This window comes from Dasypus novemcinctus, chromosome X (assembly GCF_030445035.2).
Source record: "Dasypus novemcinctus isolate mDasNov1 chromosome X, mDasNov1.1.hap2, whole genome shotgun sequence".
NCBI classification, from domain to species: Eukaryota; Metazoa; Chordata; class Mammalia; order Cingulata; family Dasypodidae; genus Dasypus; species Dasypus novemcinctus.
In genome coordinates, this window is record NC_080704.1 from 140777297 (window position 1) to 140805199 (window position 27903).

At 38.0% G+C, this 27903-nt stretch overlaps 1 pseudogene; it reads right to left on the minus strand.

The window, feature by feature from the left end:
• Nucleotides 1–76: 76 nt before the first annotated feature.
• Nucleotides 77–26897, minus strand: LOC101434001 (protein FAM217A-like; annotated as a pseudogene).
• Between the last annotated feature and the right edge of the window lie 1006 nt (nt 26898–27903).

Consider the following 27903-nt stretch of genomic DNA (forward strand, 5'->3'; position numbering starts at 1 on the left):
TTAATAGCTGTATATTGGAATGATGAGATCTATTTTAGCTGGGTTCTTGGAAGAGTTTTGCTCATGATGAGATGTATTAAAGAAAAGGGTTATTTTTGGTCAGTGAGTACTTATGCTTCACTATAAATGAAGGCAATAAAAAGATCAGCTTCTGAATACAGAATGGTTTGTTCAATACTATATTTTGTTGGTGAAGTTTCTTTTTGGTTCTTGGCTTAATTTATTCCTTCTGCTTTTCGGTAAAAGACAAAGGTAGAGTTGAAATTGGTTTTTGAGACCTTGGTGGTAGACTTCTTGCTGAGACCATTTTAACCTGTGATGGTATTGTTTGGATAGTAGTAGACTTGCTGGAGAGTTCTTGTCATGGATTTAAAACAAAGCTTTTGGGATTCTTAAAGTCATCCTAAGTTGTGATCAATTGTTTTGTGGTGAGTGAACTTTTTAGAGATAGTTGTCTTGTATTCCACTTATATGTTTCAACATTCTTCCGTTTCAGTTTGTAAGCATTTTGTTCAATCACCCGAGAACCAGAATGTTTTTTTTTCCTTTTCCTCAACTTTTATCTATACAAGATGTCTGATGACTCCAAGAATCAGAAAGTTTTGACGTTCTCATTTTTTATATAGTTTTAAGGCTTCTATGAAAGCATTCAGTAACTACTGGAGTAGTTAGTTTGTAGTTTGGGTCTCTCTTCTTGTGAAGTCGCATGTTGTATTCTTTTCATTTTCAGTAAAGGAGTGATCAGGTGTTCAACAGAGCTTTCTGGGGGCTTAACCGTCACTTTCTAATGTTCCGATTTTGAGTAAATTCAGAGTTTTGAAAGGTGGAGGGAGAAAAATCAGGATATGGAAATACTTCACTTGGTTCTTCTGTGAAAGATTTTTCAAAGTGTTCTATGGTTTCTGGATTTAGGTACAGGTCTATCTTTTTAAAATAGCTGAGTAAAGTATCATTTATTCATTTTCCAATAAATCATTTCCATTTGTTAAATTTTCTTCCACACTACCTTTTCCATTTTTCAGATTCTAATTTGGAACTGATTGTTGTTCTCTATTGTTGAGCATGAAGTAATATGAGGATCATTTCTGTCTTTAAAGTAATCTCCATCAGCATAGGGCCAGCAGAGCCTTAATGGAATCTGCTGCTGCAGTCCATGGTAAAAACCCACTTGTTTATCTACTGAAGCACTTGTTAGTGAGTGTTTCAGAGGAAAGAACCTTATGGGATTATCGGGTACATTAAACCCAGTTTACATTGAAGATTTTTTTGTAATCCCTGGGCCTTACAAAGGTAGAAGCCTCTGACTAAGAAACAGCTGCTCTCAAAAACCAACCTTTGGCCAAAATTGTTCTCTACAATGCTTTCTCCATTTAGAGGCTAATGCTGTAGCTGAAATATCCCTTGTTTACTATTTTGTGTTCTTTCCTGAGAATTCTCTGACAAATTAAGTTCTAGAATCAGTTGCTCTACTGAAATTTCCAAATGATTCTTGTTAATTTTGCCACCTGCTGCTATATCCCTTCCAGGTAGGAGGTTTTTTATTTTCAAGAGCAGGTACTTCAGGATCCAAATTCCAGTGATATAAGTTATCATGAGAGATGTTTGACTATATCACCATTCCTGCCATTTCTTCTTCCCATTTTGTTGTAGCTGCTCCTCTGCTTAAAATGCCTACAGTGCCACAAACACAGGTTCCTCCCCAGGGTCATCTCTGAGGGAGTTGCCACTCCAAAATCCAGGTGCCTCTGTGGTATACTGGGCTGGTGGCTTGAGGGGCACCACCTCGAAATAGACTTTCCTGAGTGGGAAGAGAAGGGGGATAGCATGTGTTGGCTGGTCAGGAACACTGGCAACTGTCCTGCAGGGGATACAAGGGCCCAGGAGGAGGTCCAAGGTGGTGTTGTGGGAAGGGGTTGGCTAGGCTTAGGGATGTCAACCTGAGCTGGGTCTGGGGCTCCATGGGCAACCCCAGCATACTGGTCTCTGGCAACTACAATCAGGCAGGGGTATCACGGGCAGCCTGCATTCCAGAAGCTCTACTGGTATTCTGTGGCCACACTGGCCATATTTTGAAAACTTAAGCTGGGAAATTTTAAAGACTGCGAATAAGTTGAGCCAAATATCAAAGAAGAGCTGTGAGAAAAAAAAAAATAGGCAAGAGAGAAATTAACCATCAGAGTAAATTCCCAAACATATTCAAATCTATAGACTTCAAAAAATTACAAGCCTTACTAGGAAACATGAAGAGATGGCTCAGGCAAAAGAATGAACCAAATATCATGAAGAGATACAAGATTTAAGACAATTAATCAGTGACAATCACACAACTCTCCTAAATCATTTCAAAGAATTTAAAGAAAATATGACTAAAGAAATAAAATATTAAGAATATACTACAAGAGCCAAAAGAACAATTTGAAAGACTGCAAAGAAAAGTAACAGAACTTATGGGAATGAAAGACATGACGGAAGAGATTAAAAATACATTAGAGGCACATAAAATCAGATTTGAATTGCTCAGAGACAGAATTAGAGATTTCAAAGACAGAACATCTAAACTATAAAAGACAGTAGAACAGAAAAAGAAAAGAAAAGGAAAAAAATGAAACAGAGTCTTAGGGAATTGAATGACAACATGAAGCACAAAAATATTTGCATTATCGGTGTCCAGAAGGAGCAGAGAGTGGAATAGAGACACAAAGAATATTGGAGGAAATAATGACTGAAAACTTTTCCTTCATTATGAAGGACATAAATATCAATATCTAATGACAATACACCCAAACAGAATAAATCTGAATATACCTAGCTGAGGCAACTCCTATTCAGAATGAAAAATATCAGAGATGAGAGGATTCTGAAAGTAGCAAGACAATATCAAAACATTACATACATGGGGAACTTGACAAGTTTAGCATGCTGACTTCTCAACAGAAACCATGAAGAAGAGAAGAAAGTGGTGTGATGTATATTTACTGTACTGAAAGAGAAAAATTGACATCCAAGAATTCTGTATACAACAAAGCTGTCTTTCAAAAATGTGGTTGAGTTTAAGTCTTCTCAGATGAACAAAAACTGATAGAATATGTTATCAAAGACAAGATTTGCAAAAGATACTAAAAGGGATGCCGCAGTCTGAAAGGAGAAAATAAGAGTGAGATATTTGGAGAAGAATTTAGAAATGAAGATTATTAGGAAGTATAAACTAAAGGATAAGAAGACAGACAATGGAAGGATATTACAAGAGAGAGCTGAAGGACAATTTGGATGAAGTAAATAATGACTTTACAGTAATAATACTAAATATTAATGGATTCAACTCCCCAGTTAAAAGACACTAACTGATAGAACAAATAAAAAGATATATAAGCTCTCTATATCTTGTCTACAAGAGATACACCTCAGACGTAATTACACAACCAGGTTAAAAGTGAAAGGTAGGAAAAACATATTCCATGCAAATAATGAGCATAAAAGAGCTGCGGTAGACCAAATAAATGTAAAACAATATTAGAGTATATGAGCAATAATTACTCAGTGCAACTGGCAAAATGATCCTGTTACCAGTATTCTGTTTTTATCTTCATATAATATAAAAGCTTGCTTTTACTTGAGGAGGACTGCAGAACGGATGTATTTTTGGATACTTCATTTTTTTTAACCATTTCTTATTCATGCATTTTAAAATATTCTATTTGGATCAATAATGGTTTAGCATGACTACTGTTAAACAAGATTTTGAGGATTTTTGCCTCATAAAATTATGAGTTGGCAGATTGCCATGTGCTACAATTCATTCCAATAAGATGTGAAGAACTCCCAAATAGAAATTTGATTATCAAGAAAAAATTATGGCTGAAATGGAAATTAAATAACTAAACCAATATTTGATTTCATTCTTAGAGGTTATTATGTCCAATAGTTACAGATCTCATATAAAATTAAAATTATGTTATAATTAATTTCTATTATATTTGAATTATTATTTACACGTATAAAGGGCTGTTATGCTATTCTTTTTTTATAATTAATTTTATTAAATCAACCTGGTCTTGCACTCTCTTTTAAAATTTGTAATTTCTTTCAGTCAACATTTCTATTTATTTTGCCATTTTTTATAATAAAAAACTTTTTAACAACTAAAAAATGCTGTTGATTATACACTTCGGATAGATCAATAAAGCTCCCTAAAAAAAAAATCAATAATTGTGCAAAAAGAGTCAGAAATAGAAGTTATGTACAACAGGGGAAACAGAGAGATTGAGAGGTGAGGAATTTTCTTGTTTTTGGTTTTTATCATCATTATTACTGAAATATTAAAAATGCTTTAATCATGATTGAAGGAATGAATGCACAACTATGTGACTATACCAAATACAATTTACTGTACAATTTGGATAAATTGTAGGATTTATTAATATTTATCAATAATATTGATTTAAAAATAATTTTGAGAAAGAGACTAAAATATGACTTGGTATTCTTGGCAATTCAGAGCTTATTTAGTTAGGTAATTTGCCCTTAAGTTATATGCTTAGTAATTGTACATAGTGATTATTATTTTTAAAAAAAGTTAATTTGTAAAATGATGATAGGGATATTAAATGACTCATCTAATTGAGTGTTTAAATGATTCATCTAAAAGAGTCCAATCACTCTTTCATAAGAGTTGAAATATTGCTAATAAGTGTGTATATAGATTATGTTTGTATATTAAGACTTAACAGAACAGGCATTTTTGGCAGACATTAAACAAAGTATTGTCTTAATTTAAAAGATTTGGTTCATTGAAGGAAATGTGATGTTGGAGTATACAACTTAATCTAAGAGTTGTTCTCCATCCCCTCCCCCATGTCAATAGACTAATTCCAACATTTTCTTGTAATTGTAGACAATGAGGATTAGAAATGCTAAGCTCTGTCATTAACTTGTAATGTAATCTTACACTTTGGTTTCTCAACTTTCGAATGTGGGAAAAAGCATGTGCTATAACTTTTTCAAAATGTTGTTATGAACATCAAATGAATAATGGATGTGAAAAAACTTTGACAATTTTATTTTATTTTATTTTTTTTATTGACTTTGTAATAATATTACATTAAAAATATATATATATGTGAGGTCCCATTCAACCCCACCCCCCCACCCCCCCTCTCCCCCCCCAACAACACTCGTTCCCATCATCATGACACATCCATTGGATTTGGCAAGTACATCTTTGGGCACCTCTGCACCTCATAGACAATGGTCCACATCATGGCCCATACTCTCCTCCATTCCATCCAGTGGACCCTGTGAGGATTTACAATGGCCGCTGATTACCTCTGAGGCACCATCCAGGGCAGCTCCATGTCCCAAAGACGCCTCCACCTCTCATCTCTTCCTGCCTTTCCCCATACCCATCGTCCACCATGTCCACTTTTCCCAATCCAATGCCACCTTTTCTATGTGGACATTGGATTGGTTGTGTACATTGCACCTCTATGTCAAGAGGAGGCTCAGATTCCACATGGATGCTGGATGCAATCCTCCCATTTTCAGTTGTAATCACTCTAGCCTCCATGGTGTGGTGATTGTCCTTCTTCAACTCCATCTTAGCTGAGTGTGGTAAGTCCAATAAATCAGATTGTAGGTGCTGGAGTCTGTTGAGGCTCAGGACGTGGCTATCACATTGTCAGTCCAGAGATTCAAATCCCCTAAATATATCTTAAACCCCAACATTAACTGCACCTCCAGCACATTAGCATGAAAGTCTTATGAAGGGAGATCCCATCTGAGTCCAGATTCATCACACATAAACACCATTTCCAAAGAGGGGCCATCTGCCCTGGTAGTTAACCCCATCGGCCATGACCATAACTCTCATGGGTCTCTTTAGCATTCAAAGGAACCAATATCTGGGGGTTGTATCTGCTTTATCTGTCTCTCTGACTCTGCTCAGTTGTGCATGAGGGCAATCCTTCTGCCAGCCTCCAGACTCTTTTTTAGAAACTCGTAGCCATATAAACTCATTTCTCCTTTGCATTTCCCCCTTACTTTAGGTCAAACAGCATTTTAAAGTCATGTTATTTTATGTAGACATGGATATTCTGCTGATCCGCATTGAAACTTCCGTATAAGGTCCTTTTCCAGTTGCATCATCAGTTGGTAGTTGATAGTGGTCCCTCGTTGCCAGGGAGGCTCATCCCCGGGTGTCATGTCCCACGCTGGAGGGAAGGCATTGCATTTACATGCTGAGTTTGGCTTCGAGACTGGCCACATTTGATTAACATGAAGGCTGACAGGAGGAAATTCCCAGGCACAATGTTGCTCTAGGCCTTGTTCTTATTTTAGGTTTATCAGCTCACAAGCATAGTCATTAGCATCAGGGGCTCACTGTTGAACCCTCACTCCCTCCCGGTCCCCGCCGCTGTACCTGGGAGACTGTCGCTGCTCCCCTAGGGACCACGACAGAGCACCACTGGCCAGGAACCCAGTACCCCCCCTGCTGTGGTTTTTAATTGTTGCCACTATGAGTATATCCAATCATTACCATGCACCCTGGACATATGTTCTGTACAGCTCCCTGTCAGCCATATATCACCTGTCATTGGTATCCCATACCAGTATCCCTCCATTGCCATTGTTGAAACACTCTGTGATCCAGAACTCCCCGAAATTTGAAGCCCAATATAATGTAATGGTCCCTTACTAGGGAATGGCATATAGCGATGGGTTTAAAGGATAGATAAAGAACTTGGATAAAGTTAGATAAAGAACTTAGATAAAGAAGGTTGATTTGAAAAAATTCCACATCCTATCCTTTTTTGTTTTTTTTTTTTTCCCCCTAATTATTCAGCATTTCTTCACGGGAGTCCTAGACCACAGCAATGCATATATATAATATACAGCACTCCCATACATCCACCACAAAACCTTTTCCCTTCCACAGTGATACTCTTACGCACTATTCATATCATATTTACTTAAGGTGATGTACAGAGTCTGAGATATTAGCTTTCTAACAAGGTAACATCTGTGCTTACATTATGGTGCATACTTTAGGATACACAGTTCTTTACATTTTTAGTTATCCTATGTTTTACATTATGGTTTACATTATCAGTCTGTCATCTCCTTTATGTTATGGTGTAATATTACATGTTTTATATCCATCCTTGTGTACTCTCAAGAAACTCCTCTCTTGCCCCCCATTTACTTTGGTTCCACACATTTAATGTCCATTTTCCCTTCCACCTTGGTGCCCACAGTGACAGCCAACCTCCGTTTCCTGAGGAGCCACTTCCAGAGATAGATGGAATAGTGTTCAGGGCCTAACTTGCTCATCTGCCCCAATGCCCTGGGAGCCACCCTTTCTCTCGAGGGATACAGTTCCCTCTATTTGATGGCATTAGTCCTCCCCAGAATGTGGGTCCACCCCCACTCTCACTACTTGGGATTCCACCCCATGGTGTCACCCACTCTGGCAGAATGAGCATTTAGACATTCCCCAGGAGCCCGTACTGCATCAGACCCTCCCCTCCGAGCATTCTAAACAGGTAACCCTCTTTATTATATTTTGATATGATTTTCTCGGCATTTTACTCTCCACCACCTCCTGACCCTCTCCTGTGTTCGTATGCTACCCCTCCCTCCCCCCACTTTTGGGCAACGTTAACCATCCGTCCCTCCCCAGCCACCCTCAAACCCGTAAAGCCCCAACCAAAGGCAACCCCTTGCCCCCCTTTTATCTCTTCTTTGTGTTCATACTTACCACCATCTCGTCTTAAATTCCACCCCTGCAGACATCGGCTCATATCCTTCCTCCACCCTCCGATTTCCTGTAAGCCTATCGTTCAGTCTCTTGCTATCTAGGGCAGCTTGTTTATTTCATATCATTGAGTTCATGTAGTATTTGTCCTTCAATGTCTGGGTTGCTTCACTCAACATAAGGTTCTCAAGATTCATCCATGTTATCACATGTGTTTGTAGTGTGTTTGTTCTTACAGCCGAGTAGTATTCCATTGTGTGTATATACCACATTTTATTGATCCACTCATCTGTTGATGGGCATTTGGTTTGATTCCAACTTTTGGCAATAGTGAACAATGCTGCTATGAACATTGGTGTACATATAACAGTTTGTGTCCTTGTTTTCAGTTCTGCTGGGTATATACCCAGCAGGGTATTGCTGGGTCATATGGCAAATCTATGGCTAGTTTTTTGAGAAACCGCCATACTGTCCTCCAGAATGGTTGGATCCTTCTGCATTCCCACCAGCAGTGGATGAGTGTTCCCCTTCCTTCACATCCTCTCCAGCACTTGTATTCTTCTGTATTTTTCATAGCTGCCAATCTTATGGGTGTAAGATGGTATCTCATTGTAGTTTTGATTTGCATTTCCCTGATAGCTAGAGATTTGGAACATTTTTTCATGTGCTTTCTTGCCATTTGTATTTCTTCTTCGGAGAAGAGTCTGTTTAAGTCTTTTTCCCATTTTTTAAATGGGTTGTTTATCTTTTTATTTTCAAGATAAAGGAGTTCTTTATATATGCAAGTTATAAGTTTCTTATCAGATATATGATTGCCAAATATTTTCTCCCACTGTGTGGGCTCCCTTTTTACTTTCTTGACAAACTCCTTTGAGGTGCAGAAGGCTTTAATTTTGAGGAAGTCCCATTTATCTATTAGTTCTTTTGCTGCTCGTGCTTTTGGTGAGATATTCATAAATCCATTTCCTATTTCAAGGTCCTGTAGATGTTTCCCTACACTACTATCTAAGGATTTTATGGTCCTGGCTCTTATATTTAGGTCTTTGATCCATCTTGAGTTGATCTTTTTATAAGGTGTGAGATGGTAATCCTCTTTCATTCTTCTACATATGGCTATCCAGTTCTCCAGACACCATTTGTTGAATAGGCCACTCTCTCCCAATTGAGAGGGTTTGGTGGCTTTATTGAATATTATGTGGCTGTATATGTGAGGTTCTATATCAGAGCTTTCAATTCGATTCCATTGGTCTATGTGTCTCTCCTTATGCCAATACCAGGCTGTTTTCACCACCGTAGCTTTATAGTATGTTTTGAAGTCAGGTAGTGTGATTCCTCCTATTTCGTTTTTCTTTTTCAGTATGTCTTTGCCTATTCGGGGTCTCTTTCCTTTCCAAATAAATTTCATAGTTAGTTTTTCTAGTTCCTTAAAGAAGGCTGCGTTGATTTTTATTGGGATTGCATTGAATGTGTATATCAGTTTTGGTAGGATAGACATCTTAATAATGTTCAGTCTTCCTATCCATGAACAAGGAATAGTCTTCCATTTATTTAGGTCTTCTTTGATTTCCTTGAACAATCTTGTATAGTTCTCGGTGTATAAGTTCTTTACCTCTTTAGTTAAATTTATTCCTAAGTATTTGATTTTTTTATTTACTATTGTGAATGGTATTTCTTTCTTGATTTCCTCCTGATCTTGCTCATTATTGGTGTACAGAAATGCTACTGATTTTTGCGCATTGACCTTATACCCTGCAACTTTACTAAACTCATTTATGAGTTCTAGAATCTTCGTTGTAGATCTCTCAGGGTTTTCTATGTATAGGATCATGTCATCTGCAAATAATGAAATTTTGACTTCTTCCTTTCCAATTTGAATGCCTTTTATTTCTGGTTCTTGCCTCAGTGCTCGTGCAAGTACTTCTAAGACAATGTTAAATAGGAGCGGAGACAGTGGGCATCCTTGTCTTGTTCCTGAGTTTAGAGGGAAGGAGTCTAGGATTTCTCCATTGTAAACAATATTGGCTTTAGGTTTTTCATATATACTCTTTATCATGTTCAAAAAATTTCCTTGTATTCCAATCTTTTGGAGTGTTTTTATCAAGAAAGTGTGCTGTATTTTGTCAAATGCTTTTTCTGCATCAATAGATATAATCATGTGATTTTTTCCTTCAATCTGTTTATATGGTGTATTACGTTGATTGATTTTCTTATGTTGAACCATCCTTGCATACCTGGGATGAATCCCACTTGGTCGTGGTGCATAATACGTTTAATGTGTTGTTGAATACGATTAGCAAGTATTTTGTTAAGTATTTTTGCTTCTAGGTTCATTAGAGAAATTGGTCTGTAATTTTCCTTTCTTGTGATGTCTTTGTTTGGCTTTGGTACTAGGGTAATGTTGGCATCATAGAAGGAGTTGGGTAATGTTCTTTTTGTTTCGATGTTTTGGAACAGTTTCAGCAGGATTGGTGTCAGTTCTTTCCGGAATGTTTTGTAGAATTCACCTGTGAAGCCATCTGGCCCTGGGCTCTTCTTAGTTGGGAGATTTTTGATAACTGATTCTATCTCTCTGCTTGAGATTGGTTTGTTAAGATCATCAATTTCTTCTTTCGTCAATATGGGCTGCTTATGTGTTTCTAGGAATTTGTCCATTTCCTCTAGATTGTCGTTTTTGTTGGAATATAGTTTTTCAAAATATCCTCTTATGATAGTCTTTATTTCTGTGGGGTCAGTGGTGATATCGCCTTTCTCATTTCTTATTTTGTGTATTTGCATCTTCTCTCTTTTTTTCTTTGTTAGTGTTGCTAAAGGTTTGTCAATTTTGTTAATCTTCTCAAAAAACCAGCTCTTGGTCTTGTTTATCTGTTCAAGTGCTTTCTTATTTTCTATTTCATTTAGTTCTGCTCTTATCTTTGTTATTTCCTTCCTTCTTCTTCCTGTTGGGTTACTTTGTTGTTGTTTTTCTAATTCCTTCAAATGTGCAGTTTGTTCTTCAATTTTTGCTCTTTCTTCTTTTTGATATAAGAATTTATGGCTATAAACTTCCCTCTCAGTACTGCTTTTGCTGCATCCCATAAATTTTGGTATGTTGTGTTATCATTATCATTTGTTTCAAGGTAGTCATTGATTTCTTTTGAGATTTCCTCTTTGACCCACTGTTTTTCTAAGAGTGTGCTGTTTAATTTCCAAATCGTGGTGTGAAATCTGGGCTTCTGTCCCTTGCAAATCTCCAGCTTGACTCCACTGTGGTCAGAGATAATGTTTTGTATGATTTCAATCTTTCTGAATTCGTTCAGCCTTTCTTTGTGGCCTAGCATATGATCTATCTTGGAGAATGATCCATGTGCGCTTGAGAAAAATGTATATCCTGCTGTGTTTGGGTGTAGCGATCTATATATGTCTATTAGATCGAGCTCCTCTAATATACTATTCAGATGTTTTGTTTCTTTGGTGATTCTCTTTTGAGATGTTCTGTCCAGAGTTGATAGTGGTGTATTAAAATCCCCCACTATAATTGTAGATGTATCTATACTTTCACTTAGTTTTTCCAGCGTTTGCCTGACGTATTTAGAGGCACCCTTGTTAGGGGCATAGATATTTATGATTGTTCGATCTTCTTGACAGATTTTCCCTTTCACTAAAGTGTAGTATACTTCTTTGTCTCTCACAATTGTTTCACATTTAAAGTCTATTTTGTCTGATATTAATATAGCTACTCCTGCCTTTTTTTGGTTATTGTTAGCTTGTATGATTGTTTTCCAGCCATTCACTTTCAATCTCCATGCGTCTCTGGGTCTAAGATGTGTCTCTTGTAAACAGCATATGGATGGGTCATATTTCCTTATCCAATGTCCCAGTCTGAATCTTTTGATAGGTGAGTTTAATCCGTTGACATTCAGTGTTATTACTGTCAAGGAATTATTTGTGTTAGCCATATTTTGATTGGATTTGTGTTTGTCATATTTTGTTTGTTTATTTTTTTTGTCTTTTTTTGTTGTTGTTGTTGGTCTTATACTCTCTCCAACTTTGCCTTTCCTGTTTTTTCCTTTCTTCCTGCAGAACTCCCTTTAGAATTTCTTGAAGGGGAGGTTTCTTGTTGGTATACTCTTTCAGTTTCTGTTTGTCTGTGAATATTTTGAACTCTCCATCATGTTTGAATGCTAATTTAGCTGGATAGAGTATTCTTGGTTGGAAGTTTTTTTCCTTTAGTACCTTGACTATATCATACCACTGTCTTCTTGCCTCCATGGTTTCAGAAGAGAAATCAGCACTTAATCTAATTGAGCTTCCCTTGTATGTGATGGTTTTCTTTTCTCTTGCTGCTTTTAGGATTTTCTCTTTGTCTTGAGCCTTGGATAATTTGAGAAGTATATGTCTTGGGGTGGGCCTGTTGGGGTTTATGACTTGTGGAGTGTGCTGTGCTTCTTGGATATGTACCTCTGTTTCCTTCAGTAGATTTGGGAAGTTTTCAGCCATTATTTCCTGCAACACTCCTTCTGACCCCTTTCCCTTCTCTTCACCTTCTGGATTGCCTATAATACGTATGTTTGAGCGTTTTGCATTGTCATTCAGGTCCCTAAATCCTAATTGGATTTTTTCTATCTTCTTATTGACCCCTTCTACTATCTGTTTGATTTCTGATGTACTGTCTTCCACATCACTAATTCTCTGCTCTGTCTCTTCTAGTCTGCTGATATTTGCTGCAAGTGTATTTCTGATTTCTTGAGCTGTGGTGTTCACTCCCATCATATCTGTTATGTTTTTGCGTATGTCTGCAATTTCCCCTCCAAGTGATGTCTTCATGTTGTTAACCTCTTTCATTACTGCATCAAATTTGTCGGTGATAAATGTTCTGAGTTCTTTCATTGCTTGTGCCAAGTTTTGCTCCCCTTCGTGATTATTGGTTTGTTGATTGGATTCAGTCATGTTTTCCTGATTATTGGTTTGGTTTGTAGATTTTTGTTGCTTTCTGGTCATCTCTTTATTTTGACGAATTTAATCAGTTCCTTAGCTTCTTTGTCTGCTTTTGGAGGTTAATTAGTTGTTATTTTTGCATAGGTGTTATATCTTCTCTTTGTCACTTTTTTCTTCTTATTCTAGTTACTTGTTGTTGGTTAAGTTCACTTTAGAGGAAAGTATTAGTGTTGGGGAAAGGCAATTGTGTAAGCAAGAGAAAAGTGTAAAGTAGTATTGGTAATGTATCTTATCAAAGCAAGAATATGAGATCTGGGAGGATGGAGGTTAGATTCATGTAGATTGTATAGAGTTATAGCTGTAGGTAGAGTACCTTTTATGAAGTAGATGACTGAATATGGGCGTAATATGGTATGAACTACAAAGCTATTCTTTTCATGAGAGAGGGAAAAAGAAAAGAAAGGTAATAGTTTCAAGAGTGGATAACAGACAGAAAACAGAACAAAGGTATTAGAATTTAAGAGTTAGACACTTTGTGGATCAAAGAACGGGAGGTGGGGGGTGGAATATAGGAGAGACAGTACATGATAGTGGATATCAAGTTGCAGGGGAAGGGGGATAGTGTAGGTAGCCTAAATCAGTTCACACAGAAATGAGGCAGCGGAGGATGGGAAAACCCAGCAAATGTGAGGTGTTCCCTGTAGCACCTATTGTGTACTTGAATTAAAATAAAATAAATGGAAAATGAGGGACAAGAGGGAAAGAGAAAACCGAGAAAAAAAAAGAAACTAATTATAATAAAGAAAAAAAGAAAGACAAGAAGAAAGGAAGAAAGAAAAAGAGGATAGGCAAACGGTGGGGAACAGATAGGGGGAAGAGAGATGCAGGTATACACGTGTCACAATTGCAACACTATCTAAAACAACAACCAATAAAACTCCTAAATAACTGTATAAAAATAAAAGGACTTTGGGGGACACGCTAGGAGAAAAGACTAGGGGATAATGCAATATTAGCAATCAGGGCGTCAAAAAGAGTAAAAAATAAGATAAAGTGAAAAGAAAAACAAAACAATATGAACCAATAAAGATAAAACGCAAACGTTAAGGTCCAGGGCACTCATGGACCCCAGGTAGACCCCAGGGCGTGATGGATTCAGGGGTGGAAAGTCTGAGACACTGAAGACTCAAGAGGTGTGAGTCTGGGGTGTGGACCGCCAGAGTCCAGGGGACCCAGACCTGGCACCCTCAAATCTGGTCCACAGAAAGCTTAGGAGCCCCGCAGTGCAACACAGGCCTCAGGGATCCCCGTAGCTGGGTGCCAGCCCCGTGGGGGAAGCCAGATCCGCGAATTCTATATTGAATGTCTGATCCCTGAAATTCACCTACTCCTCAGGGTTTCAGCCTTTGGACCACTCCCTCCCTGTGCTCCCACGCAACGGCCACTTGAGGGCGCCTCTACACCACGGCCAGTTCAATGACCCAGATCCCAAGCCCAGCCGGGTGGGGTGGGCTTCAGCTGGAAACTCCGAAAACAGACTCTAAGATCCGAAATCCCAAACTTCGCAAAATATTCCCCAATCAGCTTCCAGACGTGTCCTCCTCCCTCACTGCACCCTACAACAGTCTCCCAATTGTGTCCCCTTATTGCACAAAATCCAATTCTGTTGCAGATCGGCAGTCGGACCTGTGGGGATGGGGCTCCAGGCGGAAGCGCTACCCCCCCCCCGTCCGGCGACCAAAACGTCCCCCGCTTCACAACAAAGCACCGTCTGTCTCCCCAAATCGATCTGCAAAGGAGTCTTGTCCCAACAATCCCTCACCAGCCAGCCCAGTATCCGCGAATTTCTCAGCACCGCAAAGCCTCCAGAAAAAGGAAAAAAAAAAACCAAAAACCCTGGCTGCCGCGGCTCCGGAGCTTCAGGAGCGCCCGCTACCGCGGCTCCGCCCACCCAAGGAGGGAACTTCCCGAGCCCAGCTGGGACCTCCGTTTATATATTATAGACGTATCCTCTCTGTTACCTTCCCACCGAAATGACGTCCAGACACCTTCCAACCAGCAAAAATCCCCGAAACAGCGCGGTCCCAAAGAGCCTTCAACGCTGCCCAGCCGCCCCCTACAGAGACATTACCAGGCAAGCTCATGCAGCCACCATCTTGCCTCTCCCCCCCAACTTTGACAATTTTAAAGTTGTATATTGCTGCAATGGATTATTGCTTCCAAAATCTAAAACACTAATATATTTGATAAAGTTACCACATCACAGGATAGTACATTCATATATCAAGGGAAACAAATCAATTAGTGAAAAAAGACAAAGATCTTATAAGAAATTATTTTAAAAACATGAAAATATTGCAAAATTTGATATTACTATCATGATAAAAATGGCAAATGCCCACTGCATTATGTGTATGAGAGAAAGCACCTCTTTCATAGAATGAGGTGTGTTATTCATTTCACAATTTCATGTCCACGTATTTTTTCTTTTTTCTTTTTTCATATAATTATGGTATATGTATATTATAAATTGCATTTCACAAATTTTATTATTCATAGTTAAATGTGCTTTTTAAAATAATACAGTGCCCTTAATTTTATTTTAGGCCTCCATTAAAATTCTAAGATCATTTTAACCACATGAAATATAGGGATATGAATCTAACATTAACCAAATTTGCATTGTATAGACTAGACTAATGAGAATTCTAGCTAGACTAGGGCTTTCAAATGAAAAGAAAAAAAATTAGGTATTTCTATGAGTTTTATTAATCCAACACATCTATTTAAATGAAAAAGAATGAAAAATGTGTGACTTATTTTTAGGTTCAGTAATTAAAAAATAAATTAACTTCAAGGAAAAAATATCAAATTTTAAAATGACTATTGCACATTGTTTATGAATATTTAATTGAAGCACAGAAAACTGGAACAATTTTAAGCTGTTAATCACAGACTTCTAAATTTATATTAACTAATGGATGTGTAAAATTCTACTTGTTTTATAAAAATGCCTAATTAAAAATCCTTTGAGGGGGAAAAAATCTTCACATCATTAAATAAAGAAGAAAAGAACATTACATGAATCTATATATAACTTTAAAGAGATAAATTAAGAATTTATTCATGATAGAATACTTTGCCTGATTTTTCATACATGAAAGTTTCAGGAAAAAAAAGGTTAGGTGCTCAAAATTATGTTTATGCAGCTTGGTCATAATCAGGATAGTGTTGTGAGATGCTTCATGGGTCCATCCACCCACCATAGTAACTGTAAAAAGAAATGAAGCAATATATATGGCTAAAATATTTAAAATGGACTTGAACGTTCATTCTGGAGTTACTCTTAACAAATCTCAGTCAGATATCACAAAGTGCCAAAATAATGCAAAGCCTCAAGCAGCAGAGTTTCTCAAAACCCTAAGGACATCAAAACACCCTAAACAAAGCACAAGATAAAGAACAATTGGAAGAACAATTGGAGTACCCCAAACATCCATCAGACACCCAAAGCTAATCTAGTCATCTTTCTCTTTAAAACCTTTGCTTGGAAATACAAAGACAGGACAGGATTGGGGTTAATACCCAAATCCGTTCTATTGGATTTGCAATTCTAAGATCCCAAATAAATGCTTTTGTCTCCTTGCAGCTTTGTTTGTTAATAGCAGTTGACAGAACAAGGAAGAATTGGCAGAAAAAAATTTTCAAAGCTCCAGAAAACATTTAAAGGACTAGAGTAAAAAGAGTGAGTACAGAATCAAGAAAAACGTTTATTTAAAAGTGATAGGGATCCCACTGAGGTGTGCATAAGCATGACCCCTCTCATAACCTCCCGGCTCTTTTTTGAAGAATCTTAGCCATATAAACTCATTTGACTTTACCATTTCCCCATTTTATTCAAGATCTTTTTCTAGTTGCATCATCAGTTAGTAATTGGTAGTAATCCCTCAGTACTAGGGAGGCTCATCACCAGGAGTCATGTCCCACGCTGGGGGTAAGGTAATACATTTACATACTGAGATTGGCTTAGAGAATGGACTCATTTAAGCAACGTGAAGTGTTGCAGGTTCTCAGCAGGTAACTCTTAGGCACCCTGAAGCTCTAGGCCTAGTTGAAACACCAGGCACACTGGCTCACAAGCATAGTCATCAGTATCAAGGGTTCATCATTGGACCTGGGACAGCCAAGGTGGATACAACCACAGGTACTACTACTCCTGAGGGCTACAGAGACACCAAGGTTCTATGGTCATGACAGGTGGCTCTGGAGTTCAGTGCCTTGTCAGTGGGTCCTATTTTGCAATTGGTGTTCCTGAGCATAATAGAGTTGGGCTCAGCGATGACCTTTCTTCACATGCCTCTTCTGTCACTTTTACTGAATCTGTGGTTGATACTGGAGTTGGTGTGTATTCAGGAGACTTGAATCTCTGGACTGACCATGTGCCACCTGGGCCCTGAGCCTCAGCAGAGTTGCAGATCCTACTCTCCATTTCTTTGGTCATACCTAGGTCAGCTAGCAGGAGTTGAGGTTGTTCAACCAACATACCAGGGAACCAAGAGTGCCTACAACTGCCAGCAGGAGAATCACATCCATTAAACATGTGGGATCTAAGCCCCTTCTTGATATAGAGGTGGAGTGGACTTCCCCATCCCAGCGTCCTAGGATGGAGGAACAGAATATGGTTTAGATTGAACTTACTGGTATTCTACTATAGAACTATTGTGACTATTAATGGAAGAAATTGTAGCATTGATTTGGAGAAAGTAGCCACAATAGTTACTGAGGGCAGGCAGAAGGATGAAGTGATGTGATGTGGAGGCATTTTTAGAAATTGGAGTTGTCCTGGATGATATTGCAGGGACAGATGTTGGACGTTATATGTCCTGCCATAGCCCACAGAATGGACTGGGGAAGAGTATAAACTACAATGTAATTTATTATCCATGTGGTGCAGCAGTGCTCCGGAAGGTATTACCCAAATGCAATGAATGTGCCACAGTGATGAAAGAGGTTGTTGATGTGGGAGGAGTGGGGTGGGGTGGGTGTGGATTATATAGGAAGCACTCATGCTTTTTAATGTACCTTTTTGTGAACTATGTACCTTCAAAAAATACAATTAAAATAAAATAAATAAATCTCAAAAAATTACAAATTAGACTATCTGAAACAAATTTTCATATGTATTTAGAAAAGTGAATGTACTTTTTTGGAGTTACAGATTTTTCACCATAAAGTACTTGCACATCTGAACTGTAATAATTCTCAGTTTTGTATGGTTATCCTTGTTATTGGGAATGGCTTTTTAATGATATTTTTAGTTCTGTATTTCTGATGAAGACAAATGCTATTGATTTTGTGTGCTGTTAATGTATCCAGCTACCATACTGATCTCTTTTAACAGTTCTAATAGTTTTTCTGTTAATTCTTTTGGGTTTCATGTGCAAAAATCAATGAATCTCTGATGCATGCTACAACATGGATGAACCTTGAAGAAATAATGTTGTGTGAAATAATACAGACATAAAATGCTGTATGATTTCATTTATATGAAATAATTAGTATATGCAAATTCCCATAGATTAGAGGTTATCAGGAGCAGGGAGTAAGGGAGAGGTATTGTATTATTGCTTAATGGATATATAATTTCTGTTTTGGGTATTTTTAAAGTTTTGGTATTAGATGGTTGTAATGGAACACAGCATTATGAATTTAATTATTACTTTTAAATTGTATACCTGAAAGTGACTAAAATGGAAAATTTTATGTTATATAAATGTTAACACAATAAACATTAAACACATAAAAAAAGTAGTAAGATCTCATGGTACCCTTGCTGATGCCTCTCTCACTCAGCATAGGAACCAGCCCACACTCCCTGTGTACATATTGCTGGTAGTCTTGGTTCTGAATGGAACTGTGCTTCTGTTGTTTGTGTCTGTCTGTTTAATGTTTATTTTCCCAGTTATGGATGCTAATACTAAATTAACAAACAAAAATTCTGAAGAGATTTTTATTCAAATTGCCTAATGAAAAATTTATACTCTTTGAGTACCAGAAATTGGAGAAGCTGAGCTTCTGGTACTCTTTAAAATCCTTCTGTCTTTTCCCTCTGGATTCTTAGTTTAGCTCTTTTCCTTTAATATTAAGATTTTCCAAATCCTAATGAAGATTCAGAGGTCCTTGTAAAGAATTTAATCTTATCATTCAGATTTATAAGCCTGGATATTCAAACCTTTGCCAATTAATTTACAGAACTGCTAGTAAAAGTCATGCAGAAATTTAGAAAACAAAACTATTTAGAAAAGCAAGGCAAACGTGCTTTTCAATACACTGCTACCTTATAATAAAAAGAATATAATCTAAACTAAATATTTTGAATGCTTATTACTTATGTCCTCATACATAAAAGTAATTCTTTTAAGGAAAAGAAAACTTCTATCCAAACTTTGTTTAAATTAAATTTGTATGTATAAGTAATTACGAAGGATTTCAGAAAACTACAAAGACAAAATATTTTCATAAGTTTCAAAATTCATATACAATCAAATTGTATATATTACATTGTGTTTTATTTCTTGGAAAAATTATAATACCTATATGTGCCATTAATCCTTATTTTAAAAATTATATATTACTGTTTTAAAGTGCATTAATGAACGTTTTTTAAGTAAAAAATGATGCTAGTACAAAATGTGTTTTCATTGCTTCATTTGTATAGTTTCGCTATATTATTTAGAAGAATCAGGAATAATTGTTTAAAAATATTTAATGTTTTCTGTTCTTTTTCCAGATTAATTCTAATTAGACCTGGATAACCACAATCTTTAAATTGGTGCTGTTAAAGTTTAGTAAATATTAAATTGAATAACTTGTTTTAAAAAAGGTAAAAAAATTTTTTCCAAGGGTTTTTTAATTTCCCTGCCATCTCAGGGTATTCTCTTTAAAAGAGCTATGGGTAAAGGGCCATGTGCAATAACATATGGAAATGTAAGTTCAGCTTCGAACTCTGTCTACTAGACCTAGAAATTAAGAATGATAGGAACAGGAAAATATTTATAGAATAAACCTTAGTTGGCATCATTTGTCCTGTAATTAAATGATGTAAACTTTTTCACAGCCTTGGGATGAGAATAATTAATAATCCAATTGCCAAAAGAAAGTTTTTTAAATTATGATTGGAACAAACTAAGCAATTATAGTATATTCCGGAATCTGGTAGTCAGCTTTTGAGGTTTTGCACAATTTTAGGAATATTACTTTTAATAAAGAAGTTCAAGTCTTCCATGGCGGAAAAGAAAAAATAATATTGTTTAAACTATAATTGGGTCAATTTTATTCAATTTAAGTGTAATCTCCATAGGTTTACACAGATAATAAAGAAAAAAATTAGCATATTTATTACATCTTTAATATACTGAAAATATTAAGTTTGTGCTTAATAAAATTAAGTTAAAGGGAAAAAATGTAAATCTGTCCTAAAGTGAAATGACCAGTTTTATGAAACCTAATGTAGACTTAAATGACTAAAGAGAGAAGTATAAAGTTTGTGGAAGTGAATTCATAGTCAAAGCTGACTAAAATTCAATAAGCTTGATTAAGGGAATGTTTTTGTCCTACGATGAAATGATTGGCTTTCATTAAGGCAGGTATAAATAAGAGAAAGCTTCAGTAAATACAAAAAGTTGTACAGGGCTTGTGAAAAAAATTTCATGTGTTAATCTCTAGCAACAGTTTTATTTAAGGAGATTAGGGCCTGAATTGCAAAGTCTTGCAGCAGTCACATTTATCCTTCAGCTCTGATCTCTAATTGTTATTTTAAATCCTAAGATGCTTTATTTTTACATATATCTTTATATCTCGGTAGAAATTTTAAAGTACCTGTATAACACCTGGAACCTAGAATTACAGCTAGCTAGCTCAAAAAGTGGTGAAGAAGAAGCCCTGTTGCTACACAAAACGAGTGGCTCTATGAGGTAAAACACAATTGACATTAAGCCCTGTTCCTTTGGAGGGTTAACATGTGTGTTATTGTAAGCCTAGATTTTGCCCACTGTAATCAAATATCCTAGGGCCTATAGCAGAAAATTCCACTATTATATTACTCACCAGAAAAAAACCTCCCCCTCTTAGCACCTAATAAACATTTGTTCTTGCACCCTGTAGCAGCTTGATATGGTTATGAATTCCAAAAATAGATGTTTGATTATGCTTGTAATCTGATCTGTACCTTGGCATGATTGAATTATGATTATGGTTAAAGGCATGACAAAGAACAGAGTTGAGGGTTTCTGATGTTGGAGTTTTGATGTTGGAGTTTGATGCTGAGGTCTTAAGCTGAAACCCTGGGGAAGGAGACACCTGATAGTGCACAGCTGACCTTGTGGAGAGAGGCAAAGCCTAAGAGCCTCACAGTCTACAGCTGAACTTGTGGAAGAAACAGAGGTGCTGAGCCCAGAGGAATCCAGAAGGCCTGAACCCTCACAGACATAAGCAGCCATCTTTCTCCAACATGTGGAAATAGACTTTCATGAGGGAAGTAACTTATGCTTTATGGCCTGGTAACTGTAAGCTCCTACCCCAAATAAATACCCTTTATACTGCCAAGCAGATTTCTGGTGTTTTGCATCAGCACACCTTTGGCTGACTAATACACACCGTTAGGCTTCTTTTCCAGGTTCAGAGCTTTTTCTAAATTCTTTCTTCAATGTCTTAATTTTTGAATTTTTAAAGAAGCCTTTGATTATGTAAATGTTACATGAAAAATATAGGTGATTCCCATATACCCCACCCCTCCATTTCCCAACTTTCCTAAATTAACAAGATCTTTTATTAGTGTGGTACATTTGTTACAATTGGTGAACACATGTTAAAGCATTGCTACTAACCATGGAATATAACTTTCATTATGGTTTACACATTGAGCCATACAATTTTATAGGTTTTGACAAAATGTGTAATGGCCTGTATCCTTCATTACAATGTCATGAAGGACAATTCCAATGTCACCAAAATGCCCCCATGTTGCATCTCTTCTTCCTACTCCCTCCCCTTAGAACCTCTGGTGGCCACTGTCTTTATATTAATATCAAATATACAAGTTTTTCCATTGCTAGAATAGCAATAAATCTGTAATAGGATAATAATAGAAAAATAATGTCTGCTTTAGTTCATTGTTCATTCCCCAATCTTGAGTATTTGGGGATGGTGATGCCCACTCAGTTTCTGATTAAGAGGGGGCTTAATGGGGTAGATGGAAGGAACTGTTTTGCTTGCAGTTGTTGATACTCTCTGTTTTATGGGATGGGTGTTGTCATGAATAAGTTCAATGAACTGGAGAGTACATTTTGCAACTCTGCTGAAATTCAGGGCTCAACTGGCATATGCACAGATGGAAGATTTAAGTCTCTAGGACATACACATAACAAGTATAATGCTAATTATAGGTTTGAATAAAAGTGGATGAAGGGCCATGTGTAGGGAAACCATATGTGTGTCCAACTATGTCACAGTGGGGAGCATAAATTCCAAGGTAAATTTCATGGGCAGGGCACCAGACTCCTAAAGTGTCTGCCCTACTTATGGTATCTGGATATCTCTAGAGCCTTCTGGATCCCCACAATTTGAGGCACTGTTTACTGTGACAGTCGATGAGATCCTGCTGATATAGGCATAAGCATAACCTTTGGAATGACATCCAGACTGGGGCTGCCACAGTAGTAACAACCAAGGATTAATCAGACTGTTAGAAATATTGATATATGCCAGCATCAGGCATGTGTGGTCTCCCCTGGAATATCCTTTGCTTATCATTAAGATAAGAGTCACTTTTCTAGGTGGCAGCCCTCAGAACCCAAGAACCCCTACATTTGCTTATCTTACTTTTTATATTGTAGCTGTGGTCTTATATCACCATACTACCATTTATAAACCCCCTGTTGCATGCTCAGTGCCTTTTGTAGAAGAGGTGGCAGAAAGATCGTAAGAGTTGTGGGACAAGATGGATTGTAGCATATATAATTTTGCATTTTTCTCTCCCAACCCTTTCAGTTCTTTCCTCACCCAAATTGCAACAGTGTAAAAGAAAAAGGAGGGGATACATGTGTGGAACTAATCTAAAGATATGCTGATCAGCATTGCCCCATCAGCTATTACACCTGGACCTTGGATGCAGTAACTCAAGGTCTTCCTTCCAGCCTACATGCAGTCATTGCCACTGTGACTGCTGCTCAGACAGTCTCTGCAGTAGCCCTAGACTCAGCTCTCACTATTTCTGTGCCTCATTACCATGAAGAATCTGTTTAAAAAATCCATAGTGACTGTGGTACTCACTTGACAAGGCAAACCTGTTCTCAACTGTCAACTTCACCCATCCTGTAGCACCTTTGCTGTGCCTATCACCCACAATCAAACAGGCTACATAAATGCACCCATGGCCTAATTTTGCCGCCAGTTAAAGTTTTTCACCAAGCACTCATGAATTTTCTGGAATGATTTTTGGCCTCCACCAACTTTCCCCATATGTGAACATTACTGGCAGACCTATGGCCTTATTTCCCTAGTCACAGGTTGCTGAAGTTAGTTCCTCACTCACTTCCTACTGCCCAAAGCTCTCACAAATTCTTTCTGAGCTCCAGAAAACTGTTTCCAAGTCTCTCTCTACAGATATCCACAATTATCCGCTGCCTGTAAAACCAGGAGATTAGGTATATTAGAAATGGCATCTTCTTTTTTTTTTTTTTTTTTTTTTTAATTTTTTTATTTTTTATTGACTTTGTAATAATATTACATTAAAAATATATATGTGAGGTCCCATTCAACCCCACCCCCCCACCCCCCCTCTCCCACCCCCCCAACAACACTCGTTCCCATCATCATGACACATCCATTGGATTTGGTAAGTACATCTTTGGGCACCTCTGCACCTCATATACATTGGTTCACATCATGGCCCATACTCTCCTCTATTCCATCATGTAGGCCCTGTGAGGATTTACAATGTCCGGTGATTACCTCTGAAGCACCATCCAGGGCAGCTCCATGTCCCGAAGACGCCTCCACCTCTCATCTCTTCCTGCCTTTCCCCATAACCTTTGTCCATTATGTCCACTTTTCCCAATCCACTGCCACCTCTTCTATGTGGACACTGGATTGGTTGTGTCCATTGCACCTTTATGTCAAGAGGAGGCTCAGATTCCACCTGGATGCTGGATGCAATCCTCCCATTTTCAGTTGTAATCACTCTAGGCTCCATGGTGTGGTGGTTGTCCTTCTTCACCTCCATCTTAGCTGAGTGTGGTAAGTCCAATAAATCAGATTGTAGGTGCTGGAGTCTGTTGAGGCTCAGGATCTGGCTATCACATTGTCAGTCCAGAGATTCAAATCCCCTAAATATATCTTAAACCCCAACATTAACTGCACCTCCAGCACATTAGCATGAAAGTCTTATGAAGGGAGATCCCATCTGAGTCCAGATTCATCACACATAAACACCATTTCCAAAGAGGGGCCATCTGCCCTGGTAGTTAACCCCATCGGCCATGACCATAACTCCCATGGGTCTCTTTAGCCCTCAAAGGAACCAATATCTGGGGGTTGTATCTGCTTTATCTGTCTCTCTGACTCTGCTCAGTTGTGCATGAGGGCAAACCTTCTGCCAGCCTCCAGACTCTTTTTTAGAAACTCGTAGCCATATAAACTCATTTCTCCTTTCCATTTCCCCCTTACTTTAGGTCAAACAGCATTTTAAAGTCATGGTATTTTATGTAGACATGGATATTCTGCTGATCCGCATTGAACCTTCCGTATAAGGTCATTTTCCAGTTGCATCATCAGTTGGTAGTTGATAGTGGTCCCTCGTTGAAATGGCATCTTCTGAAACATGAACTTGAGTTCCAGTGGAAAGGACACTTTCAAGTCCTCCTTACAACCCCCACCACTGCAGTTTCAAGGAATTGATTCCTGGATTCACCTATCACACCTAAAATTAGCCCCATTACTCCAAGCAGACCACTGAAAGTATCTGAAACCTACCCTGCACCTCAGTAGGGTGGAGAAGCAGCAGGAATCTAACAGATACCTCTCCCAAGACCTTATACATAGGCTTAAAATCTCTTTTGTTTCTATTATTAACTAACGCATAACTCTTCTTTGAGAGAAAAAAAAACACCCTGACTGGCTCCCTAGGAACCCTTGTTAACTCTTTAACTTCTCTTTGCTGCAGTTAATTCCACTGCCTTTATCTAGACCTTAACAAACATTGTCTTTCCTAGCCTTATTGTCTAACTACAATGACCCTTACATAATTTTTTTTTCTTATTCCTTCATGGACCAAGGACTATTCTGTCTTCCCTCAGTTTTCTCCTTCCTATGCAATACCACCCTAGGACCTTTCACGATTCCTTGCCTTCTCATTGACCCAGAGCTCAGTGAACAATGCGCAGTTGGCTCTGTAATAGACTACAACTTCCACCCATATAACTTTACCTCTTCAACATGAAATAAAACTGCTATCAGTTTAATTATTGCTGGAATAGGGTTCAGACTCTGACTTTTAGCCCCTTGGATAGGTTTTGGATTCCAAGAACATGCCATCCACCACCTTAGTGCCACCCTTGAAGACATAGCACAAGAAATGGAGCAAGTCCTAAAACGACTACCTACCTCTCACAATTCCATCACAGCCATAACTATGGACAACCAATCAACTTTAGATTACCAACTGGCAGAAGAAGGAGGCATCTGTGCTGCTGCCAACACATCTTATTTTACTTGGATCAGTACCAATGGACAAGTCACGACTGACATCCAGAAAATCTTCAAACAAGGCAAATGGCTTCACAGCATAAACTAGCAACCAAGGGACATATTTTAATCAATTAAGGAGTTTCTGCCTAACATATCTTGTTTGAACTTCCTATTCTCACCCCTGATCATGCTTAACAATATCCTTCTATTTGGACATGTTTTCATCCACATCATCACCAACTTCATTGCAAAGCAGCTCAAAGTCACCAGACCTTATCTCCTGTCCCTTATTGCTTTGCTTTACAGTATCAGTCTGTAGAGGTCCTACCTGGTCATATCTAGTCTTCATGCAGTCAAAAGACTACCTTGAACGAAAGGAGGGAATGTGAAATTGGAATGATAAATGATTTTACAAACCATCTTTATTTACCTGAGCTTCCATTTTATCCAGGCAATTATAAAGAAGAAACAGAGGTTGACTGAAGCAGGCTGATATACCAATAATGCTTTGTGGTGATGATAAAATTCCCTGCCCCAGGTGGCGGACTTGGCCCAGTGGTTAGGTTGTCTGTCTACCACATAGGAGGTCCGCGGTTCAAACCCCGGGCCTCCTTGACCCATGTGCAGCTGGCCCATGCACAGCGCTAATGCACACAAGGAGAACCATGCCATGCAGGGGTGTCCCCTGCATAGGGGAGCCCCACGTGCAAGGAGTGCACCCCATAAGGAGAGCCGCCCAGTGTGAAAGAAAGTGCAGCCTGCCCAGGAATGGTGCCGCACACATGGAGAACTGACACAACAGGTTAACGCAACTAAAAAAAACACAGATTCCCGTGCTGCTGACAAGAAAAGTGGACAAGGAAGACGCAGCAAATAGACACAGAGAACAAACAACCGGGTGGGGAGAGAAGGGGAGAGAAATAAATAAATAAATAAATAAATAAATCTTGAAAAAATTAAAAAAAATAAATAAATAAAATCCCTTTTAAAAAATGTCCTTGCCCCAGCCTGGGAAGAAGAACTTTAACACAGTTTTCAAGTTGTCACCAGCAAGTCCTGCTGAGGCTGACCATATAGCCACAAACTTACATCAACATCCTGCTTGCTAATTAATGAACGAGATCTCAAAGACATTCTGCCCAAACAGTCCCCTTGTCTGGTAGTACACAGAATACACAAAATTTATGGCATACAGCTACTAAGCATACGTCATGTCCACTTTATCCTTCCCCATTACCCCCATAACTTCTCGTTTCAAGCAGCCATATACAGTGCTCCCCAACTCAGCCTTTTGAACAGAAACCTCTTTTGGTGCTGCTTCTGTTTTAATGCAACTTTAGCTCAATAAATATTCTCTGTACCTCATTCTTAAAGTCTTTATTTTTATTTTAAGATAATAGTGCATACCAGAAGGGGTGTTACAGTCACATTTCCTAGGTATCCCACGTTTGTTCCACAGCTGCATGATGTATTGGAATGGCAAGACCATGGCCTAAATTAGGTAGTGGCATATTGAGCTGCTTTTAATGAGAGAGGTACTCCATGTCCCTGGACTCAAAATTTCATGGTGTTGCAATTTTCACATCCAGTTTGGTGGTGGATCCACCCAATCATGGAAGTAGTCATGGGAAATTCAACTATTTCATGGATGTCACTGAGAGTAAGTTCATTGCCCTCATTCTGCAGACATGAATCATTATAGACTGAAGAAAATTATACAGTAAAGAAGGAGAGATTGAAGAGAGAGAAGGGAGAAGGGAAATTGATGGAGGCACATTCTGTGGTAATGTAAATAGGATAAGGACTAGACTACAGGTAGAACTAATTTAAAATTTTTCTATGTGACTTTAGACTATTCAAAAAACATTTATAAGGACAACCTGACCTTTTGACATTTTCTGAAGTTCCCCACTGGATAGAAACATAATGTATTTTGCATGCTTCAAATGTGTTCATTAATATTTCAAAGCAGCTGAGTGTTTTTATTAGGTCGTCTTATGCAAAATTGTTTAAGTAGCTCTTCATTACCTTGAATGTTTATGCAGAAAGGTATGTATGTGACTTTCAAGATTCCTCCTTTAACAGTTCTTTATTTCCTATTTATATTATGAGTAATTAAGTCCTAATAGATTGTCTTTGATTTAACCTTCAGTGAATATAAATGGTATTCTGGGGAAAAAAACTTACTCCAATTTTACTTACTATGCTTCTACTGAATACTTCATTAGTGTTTTAATTCATGCAGAAAAAGTTAAAATGTATTGAAGGTGACAATTCCTACATGAAAAGTACTGCAACTCTGTTTCACTTTTGCTGTAAATGCAGTCTTTTTGGGGGGAAAGGCAAGGCTAGGGAAGAGTTGTTGGAGTTGATAGGTGAGTTGTGTTCCATGTGGAATCTAAGGCCCCTCTTGATGTAGAGGGGTACTGGACTTAATCATCCCAGAGTCCAGAGCATGGAGAAATAGAGTATAGATTAGAGTGGACTTACTGGTG